Here is a 19,931-nt window from a genome sequence, read left to right on the forward strand (position 1 = left end):
TTCATGAGGTCGCAAAGAGTTAGGAACCACCAGCAGCTCACACTTTTCCCCATGGGGTCCTGTAGTCACCACAGTCCTGATAAAGAACACCTCCATCACGTCTGAACATCCCCCGTGTCCGTGTGTTGTCAGCGCTCTCCCTCCCCACGCCACCAGCGCTGGCCTCTCCTGGTGAGGTTTTGGTCCCTGTCCTTGTGCTCTGCCCAGACTGTCCTATGAGTGGAACCTAGGGCTGTCAGCGACATTCTGTGCCTGCCTTCTCTGATTTCACATCACACTTTCGAGACTTACCCATGTCAGTAGTCTCTTCCTTCCATTGCCTTTTACTCTGCTGTGTGGCAGGATTCGCACACAGGGTTTCACGTGGACATGGACGTTTTCCAGAGCAAATTCTAGGAATAGGATTGCCTGGTCCTATGGTGAGTGTGTGTTTGTCCTGGTGAGAAACTTCAAAACTGTTTTCCAAAGTGCTGGTGCTGCTGTGTTTTGTCTTCCCGCTGGCAACGCAGGGCGGGACCGCGTGCCTTAAGTCTCCCTGACACTTGAATTCTAAAAAAACACAACATGTTATTTATTTTTGGCTGTGCTGGGTCTTTGTGGCTGCTCCGGCTTTTCCCTAGTCGGGGCGCACGGGCTTCCCCCTGTGGAGGCTTCTGTAGAGCCCGGGGTCTAGGCACAGGGCCTGGCGAGTCGCAGCAGGAGGATTTCGCGTTAGGGCTCCGGGCTCCAGAGCTCCTGGGCTCTATGGTTGCAGCTCCCGGGCTCTATGGTTGCGGCGCGAGGGCTTAGCTGCTCGGTGGCCTGTGGGATCTTCCCGGATCAGGAGTTGAACCCGCGGCTCCTGCACTGACAGGCAGATTCTTTACCACTGATTTCACGGGGGAAGCCCTAAACGGTCAGTTTTCTAAAGCCATCTTACTCGGTGTCTTGCGGTATGGCGACATTCTTCTAATCTGCCTTTCTCTGCTGCCGGATGCTGCTGAGTGAGTGTCTTTCTTGCGCTTATTTGCCATCCGTGTGTCCTCATGTGTCCCTTGTGAGGGGATGTGAGCCCGGTTGACTGGTGGGCTGGACCAGGGCGCTGGGGGCTCCTCGCCCTGTCTGCGGCGGCTCTCGCTGCGCCCGGGTGGGGCCACCTGGGGAGAGGGAGGGGCCGCCTCTGCGGGGCTCTGTACAGTCAGCGTGGAAGGCGCGGGCGGAGGGCGTGGGCATCTGTTAATAACTCCTGCAGAGCCCAATTCAAGCCTCCGCGTGAGTCCTTTTCGTTATTTAAACCGTCAGCTACGTCCCGGATCAGCCGCCTCTCCCTTTGGCCTCTCCTTGCCCTTCTGTGTTTTCTGGTTTCTCCTATTCTTTCATTCTCTTAATGATCTTTCAAAGGCAGATGTTTCTACTTCTGATGAAGTCTAATTTGTTTTATTGTTTGTATTTTTTATGATTTGTGTTTCTTGTGTCCTGTGTAAGAATGATTGCCAGCCACGAGGTCCTAAGGATTTTTCTAAGTTCTCCCCTAGAAGTCTTATAAGCTTAGACCTTATTCTAAGGGCTGCGGTGCACTTTAAGTTTTGTATGTTGAGTGAAGTGTCAGTTGAGGTCTCCTTTTCTGGTGTATAACAACCGTCTGTTGAAAAGACGATCTTTTCTTCCTTGAATTACCTCGTGCCGTTGTCAAAAATCAAATGACTGAAATAAGTGTGGTTTATTTCCGTGTTCTCTGATCTGTTCATAGCAGCCTTTTACTTCATTTTCTTGAGCAAACGCTTACATGTACAAACCCCTCTTCTAGTATTCATTACAAGTTGCGTGGTAGGTGCTTTCAAGAGTTCTGCTTTATTGACAAGGAAACTGAGACACAGAGCTTAAGTAGATTTCCCAAGGCCACGCAGCGGGTCCCTGAAGATGCCTGGCTTGCCTTTTCTTTCGTCATTGTCAATCACGCGAGTATAATCCTCGCTTTGGTTGTCTGTGCACTCTTTGGGGAGTAGAGATGGGGTCTTTTATTTTTATTTATTTACCTTCATGATAACATAGCAGAGCCTCACAACACAATCACACACCCTGTCCTGTTTATATATACATATAATTAATTTATTTCTTCTGACTGTGCTGGTTCTTCGGAGCCACTCTCTAGCTGTGGTTGGGGCATCTTACTGCAGCGGCTTCTCTGGGTGTAGACCGTGGACTCTAGAGCGCTGGGGCCTCATAGTTGCAGCTCCCAGGCCCGGGCTCAGCTGTGGGCTTGTTGCTTCTCAGCCTGTGGGATCCGCCTGGACCAGGGATGGAACCTGTGCAGGCAGGCGGATTCTTTACCACTAAGCCACCAAGGAAGCCCGAGATAGTGTCTTTAATTTTGTAGCCTGAGCCTCGACACGTCTCGTGAAGTTGTACAAATTCCGGAATGCGCGAATGAAGGGCTGAAGGAGCACAGAGTGTAGGCCACACCGAAGCTTTGACCTTTCTGCTCTTTGGGGCCCCCGCCTCTGCGTCATCCCCAGAGAAAACCGCTGGACAGCCAGTCAGAAAGCTAGCTCGGCCTCAGCGAGAAACAGACACCCCTGTGCCCGGGGAGGCCCATCACCCACACACCTGGCTCACGCCACAGATCAGCTTTTCTGGGCTGCTCAGAGGCTGTTATTAGCAGGTCCTAGTCTCGCCAGAGGTCTAAACCAGAGAGGCAACGACTGCCAACATCTCGAGTGGGAATTAAGTCACGGAGGAGCAAGGTGAATTGGAAAGTGTTCAAAGATGTCGAAGCTGGAACAGGAGGAGGGGGCAGAATTGTGAGGATCACGTTGGCCTTGTCTTGGGGAAGAATGGAGGCTTAGGAGCGGGCGAGGAAGATTACGCCACAGCTAACAGGGGTGTGTGGAGGGAGACCTAGACTCCAGCCGCTGAAGGTGGCCTCTCTTGTGTCCTTTTGTGAGTGAGACACAGGCGTGCGTGCTCGTGGCTAAAACTGTCAACGGAAAAGGGAGTGGGAAATACAGAGGAAAGGCCCTCCGAGCTCCCCGGCACCAAAGGGCTTACCAGGCTGTACTTGGCTCTGGAGGGTTTCCTGGGCGTGTGAAGGAAAGGCCCTCCGAGCTCCCTGGCACCCAAGGGGTTACCAGGCTGTGCTTGGCTCTGGAGGGTTTCCTGGGCGCGTGCAGTGGTCTGTCCTTTGCGTCCGAAGACCAGGCCTTTCTGTTGTTGTCCCTCCCCTCACCTTAGAGGGCCACGTCACTTTCGAGTCTTCCCAGAGTCTCTTTCAGAGAGCACAGAGAGCGCAGTTCCCGTGTTTTGTTTTGAATAACAAAGAGCTCTTTTCTGTTCACCTTGGCTGCAGATTACCATCACCTTGGAGCTTGGTTCTGCTTTTCAGAGATGGATGAGGACGCTCAGGCCACACCCCTGGGAATTCCATTCGGTCTGAGGCCTGGACGTTGGAGGGGCCCCACGTGATGCTGTTGTGCAGTCAAAGTCAAGTAGAAGTGGTTTTCAAGCCTGGTTGTAGCAAATCATTTTCTTTTCTTTGGCTATAGCTGACCAGGCCCTAGTTTCACCTAACTGATCCTTTGGGGTGGGGATAAGGAAGCGGTATTTTGTCAGTGGTCCCTAGGAACAGCTGGCGTGGAGCTTCCTGCTGTCAGAAATGTTTGCAGTCAGTGCAGTGCAGCGTGCCTGCCTAGGGGCCCTGCCATCATCGGGGTGTGTGTGTGTGTGTGTGTGTGTGTTTATGTGTGGGCGTATGTGTGTAGGGGTGTGTGGGTTATGTGTGGGTGTGTCAGGGTGTGGGTGTGTGTGTTTGGGTGTGTGTGTGGGTGTGTGTGTGTGGGTGTGTGTGTATGTGTGTGTGAGTGTGAGTGTGTGTGTGCATGCGCTTAAGCCCTGTAGTGTCTCACTCTCTGGGATCCCGTGGCCTGTAACCTGCCAGGCTCCTCTGTCCATGGGATTTTCCAGGCAAGCATACTGGAATAGATCGGCATTTCCTCCTCCTAAGGATCTTCCTGACCCAGGGATGGAACCTGAGGCCTTGCAGGCGAACTCTTTATCATTAGTGCCGCCATAATCGGTATAAAAGGAGGCAAAGACATTGAACAGAGCTTCGTCACTATGCTCAGTAGGAGCTCACAATTGTAATTAGTGACTGCTGTAACAAGCCATTTAAAGATTGCCTTAACAGTCCAAACAGCAAGTTGTGACTCCACAGTACTCAGGCAGGTTAAAAGAGAAAAGTAGTCTCATTAGTGGTGTGTGATCGGTCACTTAGGCGCTGGCGGCTCCAGAGTCCTTCTCAACAAACAGCATCCCTCACGTGGATGAAAGTGAGGGTCGCCTGCACTTGCATCACGACGTTCAAGCAGCATCGCAACCTGAATGTGCACAGAAAGCACGGGATTTTATTTATCTATTTGTCTTTTTCACTTTTTAAATTATGAAAATATGCTAACACTTTTACAAGAAGACTTGACTATACAGAACGCAGTTATATACAGTTCCACTATATATCACAGTTATTTTTAAAATAGATAAATTAAGATTTTTAGCTGGTGTTTCAATATCAAACTTTCAAAATCAATAGAATGAGTAGACAGAAAAGTGGAAGGATGTAGTAGACCTGAGAAGCGTTATGAACCAAAATTCAACATAATTGAAATGCACACAATTCTCACACAACAGTAGGATGCAAATGCTGTTCAAGGATTATAAACCAGGAAAGGCTTTAAACCAGGAAACACTGGAACATATCCAGTGATGTAAAATCAGGTACAAAAATTTCATGGTCGAAAGGTATTGAAATCATACAGTCCGTTCTCTTATCACTGTGGAATTCTGTTAGAAATCAATATCAAAAGATATTTGAAAATAACCCACATGTTTTCAAGTGTGATGGGACATTTGCCAAGAGAGATCTCTTACTTAGCCACTGAAAGCCTCAATAAAGTTATAAGACTGAAAAAAACCCACAGAGAGTGATTGCAGAGAAGAAAGCATTTAAGTGAGAAATTAATATCCAAGATACTTTAAAAACCTGTCCGAGGATTTTATAAAAAATGATGTTTCTGATTAGGTGGGTCTGGGGTGGAGCCTGAGGATCTGCATTTCCAGGAAGCCCCTGGGGGATTCCAGAGTGGGTCCTGGGACGACACTTTGAGTAGCAAGGTGTCGCTCACTCAAAACATGGTCCTGATGTGAGAAGAGTTTGAGCAGAGTTGTGCAGTCAGAAAGTGGAAAATATTTCAAGTTGACTTTATTATTTTATATAGATGAACTCAAATGGGTACATACCTAACATAATAAATGAATAGATTCTGGATCATTCAGCTAAATGCCAAGTTTATGTTCTGGCCCCAGAGCCTCTTTGTTTATTTTTAACTCTTCACTAGGAATGGACCTTTGCTTTGCTTGGTGTGTGGGGGTTGGACTTGCCTCATCCTGGCACAGGAGCCAGCATCTGCAGACCCAGATGATTCTCTGTCCGTGCTGAGCAGCTGACATCAGGCCGTAAAAAGTCAGTGACGGAGAAGCGTCTGGGCTGGTTGGCAGCTGCCTTCATCTGCATAAATGGGGATGACAAGAATACTTACCTTACGGGATTGTTGTGCAGATAGAAGAGGACGTGTGTGTAAAGCGTATCGCATGATGCCTGCTTCCTTGAAGTCCCTGGAGCTTTGCTTCTTTCATTATTGTGTTTTCCAAACAATTCAGGAGGGGGTGGGCTGTTTAGAAGCATGGTTGGTCACTTTTTGAACAAAATGGCTAAAAACTTTTTCTTTATTAACTCATTTAATCACAACTGGTACTTTTTGAGGCAAATAATATTATCCGTATTTTACAGAAATGAGGCTGATTCATAAAGAGATTAAGCCTCTTGCCCAAAGTCCTGTGGGAGTAAGTGGCTAGCTGGGCTTTGAAGCCGGTCTAGCTGCAGAACTTGAAGTTGGTGGCACTTATGCCTCACAGCCTACCCTGCAGCTTGCTTGGTATTACTTAATAATGCATCCTGGATGTCCTTTCACAGTAGCACATAGAGATGATCTCATTCCATTTTTCAGCTATATTGTCCAATGTACCGGAATATGCTTCTCTGGTCTCCTATGGATGGACGTCCAAGTTGCTTACAGTGGTCTCTGCAGTTACAGACAACTTCACAGTGGCGTCTTTGAGTACGCGCATGGTAGGTTATCTTTGGGAATTTATGTAAGTGTGTCTGAAGGATAAGCTCTCAGCAGTAAATGTGTTCATTCAGCAGTGTGCGCCTGTACATTTCTGCTAGATGGTCACCTCTGCCCGCACCTACAGAAATGAAATCCACTTATACATGTAACACGCAGCAGCAGTGTAATCGTGGGAGAGCAATTTTTAAAGGATATATATACATTTAAAATGCTATTTTTTATTAGGCTGCCCCAGGTCTTAGCTGTAGTATGTGGGATCTAGTTCCCCAACCAGGGACTGAACCTCTGCATCAGGAGCCCGTGGTCTTAGCCACTGGACCACCATGCAAGTCCTTGAAAGGCTATTTTAAAGGATGCTCTGGCCTTGACTCACATGGTATTTCAAAATGACTGATCATTGTTTTTCCTCTCAACTTCTTCTCTTTCATATTTCAGCATGAAAGTAAAAAACCCAAGAATCCTATTCCAATTAAAAATGCCAGATACATCAGTAGATTTTTCAGAGACATTGCCTTAGTCATTTGGACGTAGCAGTGATGTCAGCTGGGAACTGGACCCAGGCTGTTGGCTCCTCCTTATGTGTTCCGTCATCATGGGGAAATGGGAACATTCCCAATTTCCTTCAGGAGCACAGAGGTTTGAAGAGTCTTGGGAAAGTGACAGCTTTCCGTTTCTATAACATCTGAGGTACAGCCTCCCCAGCTGAGCTCAGAGCCCTAGCCTCAGGGTTAGAGGCTCAAACTGATACCCTCTCAACCCCAGCTGTCTTCTCTTCTCCTTGCCTTTCCCCCAGGACAACGTCTGTGCTTGGTAGACGAGGGATAAACAAGACGCTTCCCTCCCATCCACACTGTGGAGAGATTTCTCCTCTCTTCGTCTCTCCAAGGTGTCATATCACGTTTTGTTGAAAACACTTACTTTCCCTGCCTTGGCATAATTGAGTATTGCACAGTTCATGCAAATAATAAATCCCCCTAACTTTACACACTTCTGACCTGAAATAATAAACCTGGCCAATAATAATAATGACGGTAGAGCTGAATACACTCAGAGGGCCACTCAGCAGGAAAGTTTAGCCAACGGCCCTTTGCCAACAGACTGTCTTTCTTAGAAGCGCCACAAGAATAATTTTGGGGAAAATAAAAAGGCATAATCTGTGAAATGCTAAGTGCAAACTGTACCACATGACCTTATTAAGAGGACTGCTGTGGAGGCTATTTCTGAAATATTCAGTGAAATGAGCCTCATTACAGCAGTTTAGGGGAAGGAGGCCTGTTTGTTTTCTGAGGTGCGCAGTCCAGGTCATCTAATATTAAAAGGGATTCCCAGGCGGCATAGTGCTAAACAGTCTGCCTGCCAATGGGGGAGACACAAAAGATGCGGGTTCAGTCCATGGGTCGTGACGATGCCTTGGAGGAGGAAATGGCAACCCACTCCAGTATCCTTGCCTGGAAAATCCCATGAATGGGCTACAGTCCATGGGCTCATGAAGAGTGGGAGTTGACTTAGCAACTAGACAACAAGAAACAAATGGTGAGAAGGAAGATAAAGCCTGCTAAAGGGATAAAGCCTGATGGAGACTGTGTGTGTGTGTGTGTGTGTGCATTTGTGTGTGATATTTCAACAGAAACTGGAATGAAATCAGGGAGAAAAGTTAGAGGTTTCCTGAGGGAAGACCTGTGGGATGGGGCGAAGGTCCTGAGGTAGAATGGGCTTGAGACGCTCAGGAGTAACAGAGAGGCCAGTTGGACTAAAGCAGAGTTTTCAAGAAGGAAAGCTGTCAGAGTCTAGAGCAGAGGGGTGGCTTGCAACAAGACTATGTCCTCTGGGCCTTAAAGGAAGTGGATTTTATTCCTAGAAGGATAAGAAGCCCATAGAGGGTTTTGCGTGCTTAGTGGCTTTATCTGGTTCATGTTTTTATTTTTTAACTTGTTTACTGGGCTGCGTTGGGCCTTCGCCACAGCGCGTGCTTTGCTGGGTCAGGAAGGATCTTCCCCTGCAATGCTTGCACTGTCTAGCTGTGGCACGCTGGCTCAGGAGCTGAGCTGTGTGGACTTACTTGCTCAGCGGCCTGTGGGATCTTAGTTCTCCCACCAGGGACTGAACCCATGCCCCTGGGATTGCTAGGTGGATTCTTAACCACTGGCCCAGTAGGGAAGCCCCTGATGGATGTTTTTAAATGCTCCATGCTGTACTTTTAGATGTGGCGGTAGTATCCTGAACCATGATTGCTCTGCTAGTTACAGGACTGTATGTGTTTGTCAAACCTTATGGAAGTGAACACCTGAAAATGGTCAATTTTACTATGTGTAAACCGGAGCTCAGTGAGTCTGACTTTGAAAACACTCCGTGTAAGATGCAGACATAGAGGAGAGAACGTGGACACAGATGGGGGAGGCAGAGGGTGAGCCGCATTGAGACAGCAGCATGGAAACATATACGTCAGCAGATGTAAAATTAGAGAGCCGGTGGGAATCTGCCGCTTGACCAGGGAGCTCACACCCGGGGCTCTGTGACAACCTGGAGGGGTGGGATGGGCGGGAGGTGGAGGGTGTTCAAGAGGGAGGGGACATGTGTATACTTGTGAGTGATTCATGCTGATGTCCGGCAGAAACCGACGCAGTATCGTAAAGCAGTTATCCTCCAATTAAAATAAATAAGAGAAATGCTCCCTATCAGTGGAAGTGGAAAGACTAATTAGTAGCAGCCTGCAGTAAAATTTGGATGAAATACAATGACGCTTTCAACTAGACTGGTATCCAGAGATATGGGGCGGAACAAACGGGTTCGGGCTGAGCTTTAACACAGAGAGCCGTTGGGAGCTTGGATCGATTGTGTGTGCGTTCTCCTGGCGCCCTTCACTCCTGCAAAGCTCAGCAGATGCGCCCGCTGTCAACCGGTTACTCAAGCCCGAATCTCATAGCCCTCTTTGACACCACCCTCTTTCTTATTCCCCAGCGTCTATGCCACCTCGTTCCGCTAGCTCATCTTTTAACTCATGGCTTGAGATCTTCCGTTGTTATCCATCCTCACTGTCCAGTCCGAGTCGCACCATTTCTTGCCGACCAACAGCTCTGCCCACTGGCAAGTCTCTGCGTCTGTATTCCTCCTCCGCTGAAATCCATTCTCTGAGCAGAAGTCAAAAGGTCATTCTGAAGCTTTTGTTTGACACTCGTTTTTTCAGCCCCTATTATTTTCCTGGCTGGTTTAGAACTAGGAGCTCTACCAGGGAACAAAGCAGATCAAAGTCTTTATATGAGCCATTTAAGTGGATTTATGTATCAAAACACCTGACCTCCTATTTTACCCTTTAAATGGCGAAAAAGCGGCTTAAAAATATCCTTGCCAGGAGCCTGTGAGGATGCGGAGAAGAGGGCAACCTGCAGACCTGTCAGTGGGAATTTACGGGTTGCCCCAAAAGTTTGACTGGCTTTCCTGTAACATTTTGCAGAAGAACCCGAACGGACTTTTGGGCCAACCCATAAACTTGGACAGCCCCAGTGGAGACAGTATGGAGGGTCCTTAAGAAACTCAAGTTCGATGCCCAAAGCAGGGCACTCAAAGCCGGGGCTCTGGGGCAACCCAGAGGGGTGGGGTGGGGAGGGACGTGGGAGGGGGTCAGGATGGGGGACACGTGCGCCTGTGGCTGATACACGTCCATGTACTGCAGAAACCACCATGATACTGTAAAGTAATTAGCTTCCATTAAAACAAATAAATAAATGAAAAAACCTAAAACTAGGTTTGCCATATGATCCAGCAGTCCCCCTCCCGGGCATCTGGACAAAACCGTAATTAAAGAAGATGCACGCACCCCAGCATTCACAGCAGCACTGTTCACAATAGCCCAGACATGGAAGGAACCTAAATGGATGAAGACCTGGTGTATGTAACGCACAACGGAATACTGCTCAACCGTAGGAAAGATTACGTCATGCCATTTGTGGCAACATGGATGGACAGGGAGGTGATCACACTAAGGGAAGCGAGTCAGAGGAAGGCAAGGACCACACGGCATCCCTTACCTGTGGAATCGAAAATACAGAAAGGAACTTATTTATAAACCAGCAAGAGACTCAGACACAGAAGACAAACACATGGTTACCAAAGGCGATTCGGGGGCAGGGAGGGAAGGATAAAGCAGGAGCCTGGCATCGGACGATGCGCACCGCTACATCTATCACGGCAGTGGCGCGGCCCTCCTGCGCAGCGCAGGGGACTCTACCCAGCAGCCCACATGCTCCATCGCTCTCGCGAGCCTGCGGACTGCGGCCCGCCCGGCCCCTCTGCCCACGGACTCTCTGTGACCCCGTGGACCGCAGCCCGCCCGACCCTCTGCCCACGGGACTCTGTGACTCCGCGGACCGCAGCCCGCCAGGCACCTCTGCCCACGGGACTCTCGCAGGCCCGCGGACCACAGCCCGCCCGGCCCCTCTGCCCACGGACTCTGTGACCCCGTGGACCGCAGCCCACCCAGCCCCTCTGCCCACAAGACTCTCGTGACCCCATGGACCGCAGCCCGCCAGGCCCCTCTGCCCACGGGACTCTCTGTGATCCCGTGGACCATGGCCCGCCAGGCCCCTCTGCCCACCGGAATCTCCAGGCAAGAACACTGGAGTGGGCTGCCATCCCCACCTCCAGGGGATCTTCCCAAACCAGGGATTGAACCCAGGTCTCCCACTTTGCAGGCAGATTCTTTACTGTCTGAGCCACCTGGGAAATGATTCAGTTATATTTCTATTCTTTTTATAAATAGCAGGTATATTTATATAAATAGCAGGTATATTTATATAAATATAAATAGCAGTTATATTTATATTCAGTTACATGTATTCTTTTTCATATTCTTTTCCATTATAGGCTATTACTACAGTACCTTATAGTACTATATATGAAAAAGAATATATATAATCTGTACATGAAAGAACACATATGTAACATATGTATGTACATGCATGTGTATGTAAAGGCATAAATGTAACTGAATCACTCTGCTGTACAGCAGAAGCTAAAGAAACACTGTGAATCAACCACACGTCAGGACATGAACGCAGAAAGTCCGGTGCCGAGGGTGAGACTTGTTTCTGTCAAGGCTTGCAAAGAGAAACACCCTGTCTCTCCCGGTGTGAATTTCCCTTGATCTTCTGTAGAATTTACAGTATATCACTTTTGGAAAAAAGGCAGAGTCTTGCTTGGGAGGAGACTCGCTTAGGGCTGTCGTTTGTGGTTTAGGATTCCCTGACCTTGAGGCGCGTGAATCTGGGCAGCGGCCTCAGTGAGCATCCGGTGCCCTGATAAATACACATGACACTTGCAGCCCACGGGGTCTCCTTCCCTGAGTGGGAGACAAGCCGTGCGTCTCCCCCTGTGTTCATCCCCAACTGCAGGAGGTGTGTCAGCAGGCCACCAGCTCATCCACACCTCCCCTCTTTCCAGCTTCCTCCCTCAAGCTTGCAGTCTCAGCTACTGCTGTCACCCAAGCTGATTTTCAGGGCAGGACTGGAGGAACTGGTATGTGATGGATGGGCATCTTGATTTTGGCCGGCATGTTTCTGAACAGGAAATAGTGCCCATCCATTTAAGGGTGTTGAGTTTCCTCTCCCAAGAGCAGCCGCTTTTGCCTTAGTGTATGGTCCTGTTGACAGCTGGAGATGGCTGAGTTAGATTTTCTGCTCTGCAGGTGCCAGAGAAAGAAATAGAAACACAGTTATATTGGATCCTATAACTTTTGCCTGCCTCGAGGAGATTTAGCTGCTCATGCCCAAGATTGGACCTTTGATATAGTAACTCTTTCAGGTTAGCCAACAATGTCTTCCTTTTTATCTATCCTTTTATTTTCTGCAGAAGTCTCTCATTTCTTTCAAGAACTCTGCAAAGTTTGGGATTTTATTCTGCTTGCAAGCCAACCACTTAGTCTGCCCAGCTTCTTAGACGCTGGCACAACACTGGAGAATGCTGGGTGAGAGACAAAGAGCTTTCATTACAGCACCGCAGGGGCAGGGGCATCACGCTCCCGTCAAGGCTGCTTCCCCAAGTTCCGCAGGGGCGATGGGGAGCCCGCCAGGTAGATGCCCCACTGTCTCAGGAGGGCTCCATCGCGGCTCAGGAACCGTAAGCTGAGCGAAGCCCAGTCTCATGTGCAGGCTGCTGGGAAACCTGTCTGGGCTTCCTCAGTGGCTCAGTGGGTAAAGAATGCCTGTAACGCCAGAGACACAGGAGGCTTGGGTTCTACCCCTGGATCAGGAAGATCCCCTGGAGAAGGAAATGGCAACCCACTCCTGTATTTTTGCCTGAAAAATCCCATGGACAGAGGAATCTGGCAGGCTACAGTCCAAAAAGGTGGAAAAGAGTCAATGCGACCAGGCACACACAACAAACCTGCCCAGCCTTTGCCTGGAGAGATTCTTTGTTGCGTTGGTCAGAAAGTACCTCTTGCCCCCTGCCCGAGGGAGCTACAGCCTCCACCTTCCAAGCCCATTTGTTGCCCAAACATCCTTGAGAAGATAGTCTGGCACAGAAGCTTCTCACATGCAGTCAAGTGAGAAGCCCCATAGTTACAAGAAATAATTCCGCAAGACTTGTTTACTAATAATACAAAGCATACCTCCATCTCAAATGTGGAATACTGACATTTTAAAAATTTATTTATTTTTAATTGGAGGATAATTGCTTTAGGGTGGTCTGTTGCTTTCTGCCATACAGCAACAAGAATCAGCCACAGGGATACATGCACCCCTCCCTCCCTCCCCTCCCTCCCTCCCCTTCCTCCCCTCCCTCCCCTCCCACCCTTTTAGGTTGGCACAGAGCCCCAGTTCTGAGCTCCCTGTGTCACACTGCAAATTTTGAATAAAAACAAATTTTAAGACATTTTCTTTGGCTCAAATGTTGAACAGCATGACATTTTGCCTGTAGAGTACAATCTGGGGTAACATCCTATCCTTTTATTTAATGTCCCTTCAATTAAAATGCCAATTAAAGTATGAGTTATTTCAAATAAATGTCCTATTTGTTTTAATTACATTTTGCTGTATCAGTGTATTCCTATTGAAAACAAAATTATTAAAAACAGTATTTGAAGTTGAAGCATTAGTTACTTAGTCGTGTCCAACTCTTTTTGACCCCATGGACTGTAACCTGCCAGGCCCCTCTGTCCATGGGATTTCCCAGGCCAGAATCCTGGAGGGGGTAGCTGTTCCCTTCTCCAGGGGATCTTCCCAACCCAGGGACTGAACCTGGATCTCCCTCATTGCAGGCAGGTTCTTTACTGTCTGAGCCACCAGGGAAGCCCCCCTTATTTGTCTTATACATTGTTAAATAAGACCAGGCCCCATAGTTTCTTCCAATTTGAGAGGAGCTGCAAGGAAAGAAAATAATGGGATGTTTTTTTTCTGAAAAGTGGAGGTTCATCCAGAATATGACTATTTGAATTGCTCTCTCACTTTTGTGAACTGCTGCTTTATTTTTATAAAAGAAAAAAAGTTTCCTGAAGAGATGAACAGAAAGCCTCACTTCCCTGTCTCTACACTTAAGACTTACCTCCATGCCTTTTTTTGTGTTGAATATTGTGATTATATGATTCTTTCAGGCTGATCAGTGTAGCGTGTAAGAAGCATGAGTTCTCTCAAATATCTTTTGAACTTTATTCATCTAACTGTGGTTCTCTTTTTCTTTTAAAAGTCTCTTTCTTTTACCGGCTCTAAATTAATCTCAGTAGTCATTCTTATTTGACGGTCTATCATGCATATTGGCACAGCCGTCTTTCCAAAAGTCAGATTTCCAGAATTCAGGAAACTGGAAAAAGCCTCAAGCTTATTCTACCAACATCTTGAATGTTTTTGAAGGATTAATTGACAACCTCATGTGATCCTTTGAGGCTCTGATGAAAGAGCCTTTTTTTCCCCTGTCCTAAAAACCATCCACAAATTCCAAAAACTTGCAGCAGTTTTTGTCTCCTTGATATTTCATTTCTCTCTATGGAAGTTTAGGGAAAAGAGAAAAACATCTTTGGGACGATACGTTGTAATTTTCTTTTCAAGATGGTTGGTCCTGATGCAATTCCTGGCCCCTGACGGTAATATCTGCTAGACTTAACATCTGCTCTGAAGCTGGTGTGTACCTACAGGACCCCAAGCAGCGCAAACCACAAACAAGATGTCAGGCAAACACATGGGGCTCCTTGTCTCTTCAAAACACATCATGTAAGTGGTTAAGAGCTTGGAGGGTACCCTCGCCAAGCCTCAGTTTTGCTTCTGTGTCTTTGTGTTCATTGAACAATATAACAGAGAACCCATAGTTATGATACGCCTGAGAACCAACCATGTCGACTGGAGGCCAAATAACTGTGAGAATGATTTTCATCCTCATTAGGTTCCTGTTGTGCTGAAAAGTAACAGGCAGATATCCCTGTTTTGCTGCAGTTCTAACGACCTTCTTGAGATGGTTCTCTCTCTCTTCCTCTGTCTTGCTCTCTCAAGAGGAAAGTTTGAAGGTCTCAGATTCGCTTTCTTTAGGGCTTTTAAAGAGCGGTCGGCATTTGGTAGACAGACTCATTTGTGCCGTGTTAGATTCCACATATAAGTGATATCATGTGATGTTTGTGTTTCTGACTCACTTCACTGAGTAGGACAGTCTCTAGTTGCATCCATGTTGTTGCAAATGGCATCATGTCATTCTTCTTTGTGACTGGGTAATATTCTACTCTAGATAATGCATCTTCATCCCTTTGTCTGTCGACGGACATTTAGGCTATTGTCCAGCTGAGACTGGCACAACGTTGCTAATTAACTATTGTTAATTCATTCTTAATAAATGAATAATATAATTAGTAATAATTTATTAGTCATTGTTATTCAGTTACGAAGTTGTGTCTGACTCTTTGTGACCTGATGGACTGCAGCAGGCCGGGCTTCTGTGTCCTTCACTGTCTTCTGGAGTTTGTTCAAATCATGTCCATTGAGTTGGGGATGCTGTCTAACCATCCATCCTCTGGCGTCCCCTTCTTCTCCCACCTTCAGTCTTTCCCAGCCTCAGGGTCTTTTCCACTGAGTCAGCCCTTCACATCAGGTGGCCAAAGTGTTGGAGCCTCAGCTTCACCTTCAGTCCTTTCGGTGGATATTTAGGGTTGATCTCCTTTACGCTGGGCTGGTTTGATCTCCTTGCAGTCCAAGAGACTCTTGAGAGTCTTCTCCAACACCACAGTTCAAAAGCATCAGTTCTTTGGCACTTAGCCTTCTTTATGGTCCAGTTTTCACATCTGTATATAACTACTGGAAAAATTAGCTACATTTTAACTTAAAAAAGTAAAGTGGAATAAAAGGGCCATGACTTTGATTTTTTAAAAGGTATCACTTCTTGCTTTGTTCCATTATTGAGCAGAGAACTGTAAAATGCTCCTAACAAGGGTATAGGGGACTAGATATAGTCAAAAGCCTCTTGCTTATACTAAGGTGATGGTGTCGTGTTCGCGCGCTCACATTCTGTCTTCCTGGGCAAGTGACCAGTCTCCCAGGAAGAAATAGACCCCAAACAGTAACACCACTTCTCCGTGCTGTGTCTGGGAGTCCTGCCAGTTTATGGCGGTTAATAGGACCAATCAATCTGAAAGGAAATCAACCCTGAATACTCACTGGAAGGACTGATGCTGAAGCTCCAATACTTTGGCCACTTGATGCGAAGAGCCGACTCATTGGAAAAGACCCAGATGCTGGGAAAGACTGAAGGCAAAAGGAGATGGGGGCAGCAGAGAATGGGGTGGTCAGACAGCATCCCCGACTCAGTGGACATGAACTTGAGCAAACTCTGAGAGCCAGTGGAGGACAGAGGAGCCTGGCAGGCTGCAGTCCATGGGGTCACAGAGTCAAACTCGACTTAGAGACCAACATGAGGACCAGGGCCGCAGCTTCACTTTGGCGCATAAGCTGGATGGAGAGACAACACCACCAAGATAGACAGTTCTGCGGCTCTGAGTCATTTTCCTGATTGATCTAATTTACCTTGAAGGTTAATGTATTCTAAACTAATTCCAAGATTAATAACCACTTAAAGACACAGGAGAGACATTTCACTCTCTGCGAGCACTGAGTCATAACTTCACTCATTGCCTCTCCAATGACTTTGGGAGTTATCTGATGAGACTTAAAGGGAGATTTGATGGCAGGATATGGACACTGACAGGTGCAATGCATAAAAGGCTTTAGAACTTATTCCTGTTAATAATAAAAACAAGCTTGTAATTTGATTTTCAGTAATAGGATCTTTGGAAGCAAATATTTATTTTCGGGGTGGAAATCATTTTTATTTATCAAATGAGATAATTGAAATGCCATTATGCAAAAAGGGAAAGATTGCTTTTAGGATAAAAAGTGACACACATGTTTTTATTTCACCTCATTTCATTTATTTAGTCCAAACGCAGATCCCTGCGTGCGGGCATCTTAAATACAGGTTCATCAAGAGTGTTTTCTCTCATTTTCCGTCAGTTGGAACGTAGTATTTACCAGTCTCGTGTGGTTCACATCATTTGGGCATCGTTAAAGTCGAGGCATTTCTTGCTGTTGCATATTTGCTTAGTCCTGTCTGACTCTTTGCAATCCCACGGACTGTATCTTGCCAGGCTCCTCTGTCCATGGGATTTCCCAGGCAAGGACACTGAAGTGACTTGCCATTTCCTCCTCCAGGGGCTATTTCTGACCCAGGGATCAAACCCACGTCTCCTGCATTGCAGACAGAATTCTTTACCACTGAGCCACCAGGGAAGACCCCCAGCCCAATAAATGGCAAGATCCTGTCAACAAAGCTTTCTCCTCTACCAAAGGCAGGCAGAAAAGGGGACGACAGAGGAGGTGTTTGGATGGCATCACCGACTCCATGGACATGAGTCTGAGCGAGCTCTGGGGGATGGTGAAGGACAGGGAAGCCTCGTGTGCTGCAGCCCATGGGGTTGTAAGAGTCAGACACGCCTGAGAGACTGGACACCGCTCCTTCTGGTATTTCCCCTCTGCTTTTCTCGACCTTCTTTTTTCGTCATTGGTCTCCTTTTCCATTGGTCTAACTCAACTTGCAATTCCCAAGTTTAAAGTGAACGCTGATATGTAGTCAGTGAGATTATATTGGAGGGGAAGAAGTGGGAGAGAAGGGCTGTTAGGATTTATAGTTATCAGAGTGAACGGAATGAAAACTAGTACTTCCCTCACCTCCTCTTTGAGCTGTGATCTGCAGCTACTTAAGAGAACCGAGTTGAAAGTAGGCTTTTGGACAAGTCCCCGTCCTTTTCCTTCTCATCATCCCTAGTTCAGCATATGTGAGAGATTTCCTAGACTGTTTCTCTTTTGCTACTTAGAGCTCTTCCATGAGGGAGGCGACTTTATTGTCCTCCATTTTACAACAAAGAAAGCCTTCATTTTCTGTTTCCCTGCAAACGTGTCTAAGTGAGACCTAGAGTTGCCATATGCGCTCCTAGTCTTTCCTCACCCAAACAAGTGAGTTCTTCAAGGAAATCATGAGATGAAGGATAATCCTTTGTTTTATTTCCTGTTTGGAAGCTGCTCAGGCAGTAAACTTTTAGTTTTGTGTCTCCACCCAAATAGGGTCGTGAAGGATGTGGAGAATACTCATAGACTAAGCCAGGCCTGGTCCTGCACTCTTGTGTGATGCTGTAAAGATGTGGGAGTTTCTCTTAAGCCCCTTGGGCAGGAAGGAAGCCCGGCTGGCTCTTTCTCACTGGTGTTTCTCCCCAATGGCCGCCAACTAGACAAAGCAGCTGTGGGAAGTGATAGACAGAAGGCATGTCATGGACGGACCCCACAGAACCCTGGGAAACTCCCTGTGACCCATGGAAAGTGGCATTTAGATGGTGCTATGCAGAAAGTACTGAGGGCCAGTAAGACATCAGAGAGGCAACATCACCCCTGATGGAGGGGGGAGCTCAGCTCACTAGTGAGACACATCCCAGCCCAACCCCAGAGAATGACAGTAAGGGAGTGCAGACAGGGCCACGCGCCCTTCTCCCACTCCTGGCCGCTCCATCCACAAGGCCGGCACGCGCTAGGGGAGGTGAACTTGGAATTGGTGTGAGACTGAGACTTTAAGTGGTACAGGACAAAGTCTTAGCAGCCAACGTGGCCAAGAGTTTTTGAACGTGCACAACGTTGTTAAGAGATTTGGAAAGAGGGTTTCAACTACTCAGAGAAAAGGAGTGATTGTGGGGAAAAAAAGTTTCCTGTCTACACCCACCTTAGAGAGTTGACTCCACCCTACGTTGTAAATTGCTGTATATATGTCAAGATCAGTTACTGCTCAACAACAGTGATATCATTTATGGGCTATCAGCTGTTGCTTTAACACAATGCACAAAATAACATACATGTAAAATATACTTGAATTCTGAAGCATGATAATGAAATAGACAACTGTACCTTACCACCCACCTTAAGAAGTCAAGTACCGCCTTTACCATCAGAGTCCTTGCATGTCCCTCTGGGGCTTCCATACTGGCCCAGATGGTAAATAATCTGCCTGCAATGCAGCAAACCCGGGTTCGAGCTGTGGGTGGGGAAGATCCGCTAGAGGGAATGGCTGATCACTCCAATATTCTTGCCTGGAGAATCCCATCTGCAGAGGAGCCTGGCGGGCTACAGTCCATCGGGTTGCAAAGAGTTGAGTATGACTGAGCAACTAACACTTCACTTTCATTTCTTAAATGTCTCTCTTTGATCTCATCTCCTCTGCTTAGTTTATTTACCCTTCTGAATTTTTTTGCTTATTATTCCCTTGATTTAGAGAAAAAGTAGCTCTCCTATGTCAGGTTGCTGAGGGCAAGGGACACAGTTGACATCTCTGTCTGTCGAAGTCAAAGCTGCCTTGCTGGAATGTAAGCTGCATCCCACCTAGAACATGAGATGTTATTTGCCTGATTCTCTCTTTAATCTCTAGCTTGTTGCCTGGCCCCGGGAGTATCCAACGCACCTCCACATGTGGGATGCAGAGATTTGTGATGACTGCTGTGACTGATTGCCTCTATGGAACATATGCTCTGGGCCAGGCTCTGTTTATCTTTTTCTCTTTTTCTACAATATCCTTTAAAGCAGTTTGTATTAATATTGCTGTACATATGAAGAAACCAAAGGAAGTATGGTCATTTATTAAAGCTTCACTCAGCCAGTTAATGCCTGGACCAGACTGAAAGCCAGCTCTTTCAGGTGGCCAAACTTGCCCTCTTTTCACAGTGCTAACTCGAGCTGGTCCACTTCTCCGTGTCTCTTATAGGATCAGGTGTGAGCATGTGTGTGTTCAGTCATGTCCGACTTTGTGACCCCGTGGACTGCAGCCCGCCAGGCTCCTCTGTCCATGGGATTTCCCGGGCAAGATACTGGAGTAGGCTGCCATTTCCTCCCTCAAGTGGTCTTACGACCCAGGACCTGAACCTGTATTCTTGAGTCTCCGGCATGGGGAGGCCGATTCTCACCACCATTGCCACCTGGGAAGCCTGGAGTCGGGTCTGAGGCATGTTATATAACTGAGGTCTGGAGCGTTCCAAGTGGTCTGATGACCGACATGAGTGTGGTGTGACTTCCAGCACTGCCATCCTGGGGAGTCCAAGGTTTTCTGTTGTTCTCCCTGCACTTCCTTACGTTATATCTTTGACTGGTAACTACCAAAAAAATGATTTACAGGAAAAGTTGCCTCAGAAACTACACCTGGTTATTTATCTGTAGCCATTGTGGCATAAACATTGGATGAACAGCGGGAGTTGTGCTAAGAAATGATTTATCTCCA

The sequence above is a fragment of the Ovis canadensis genome, chromosome 13 (assembly GCF_042477335.2).
Source record: "Ovis canadensis isolate MfBH-ARS-UI-01 breed Bighorn chromosome 13, ARS-UI_OviCan_v2, whole genome shotgun sequence".
NCBI lineage: Eukaryota > Metazoa > Chordata > Mammalia > Artiodactyla > Bovidae > Ovis > Ovis canadensis.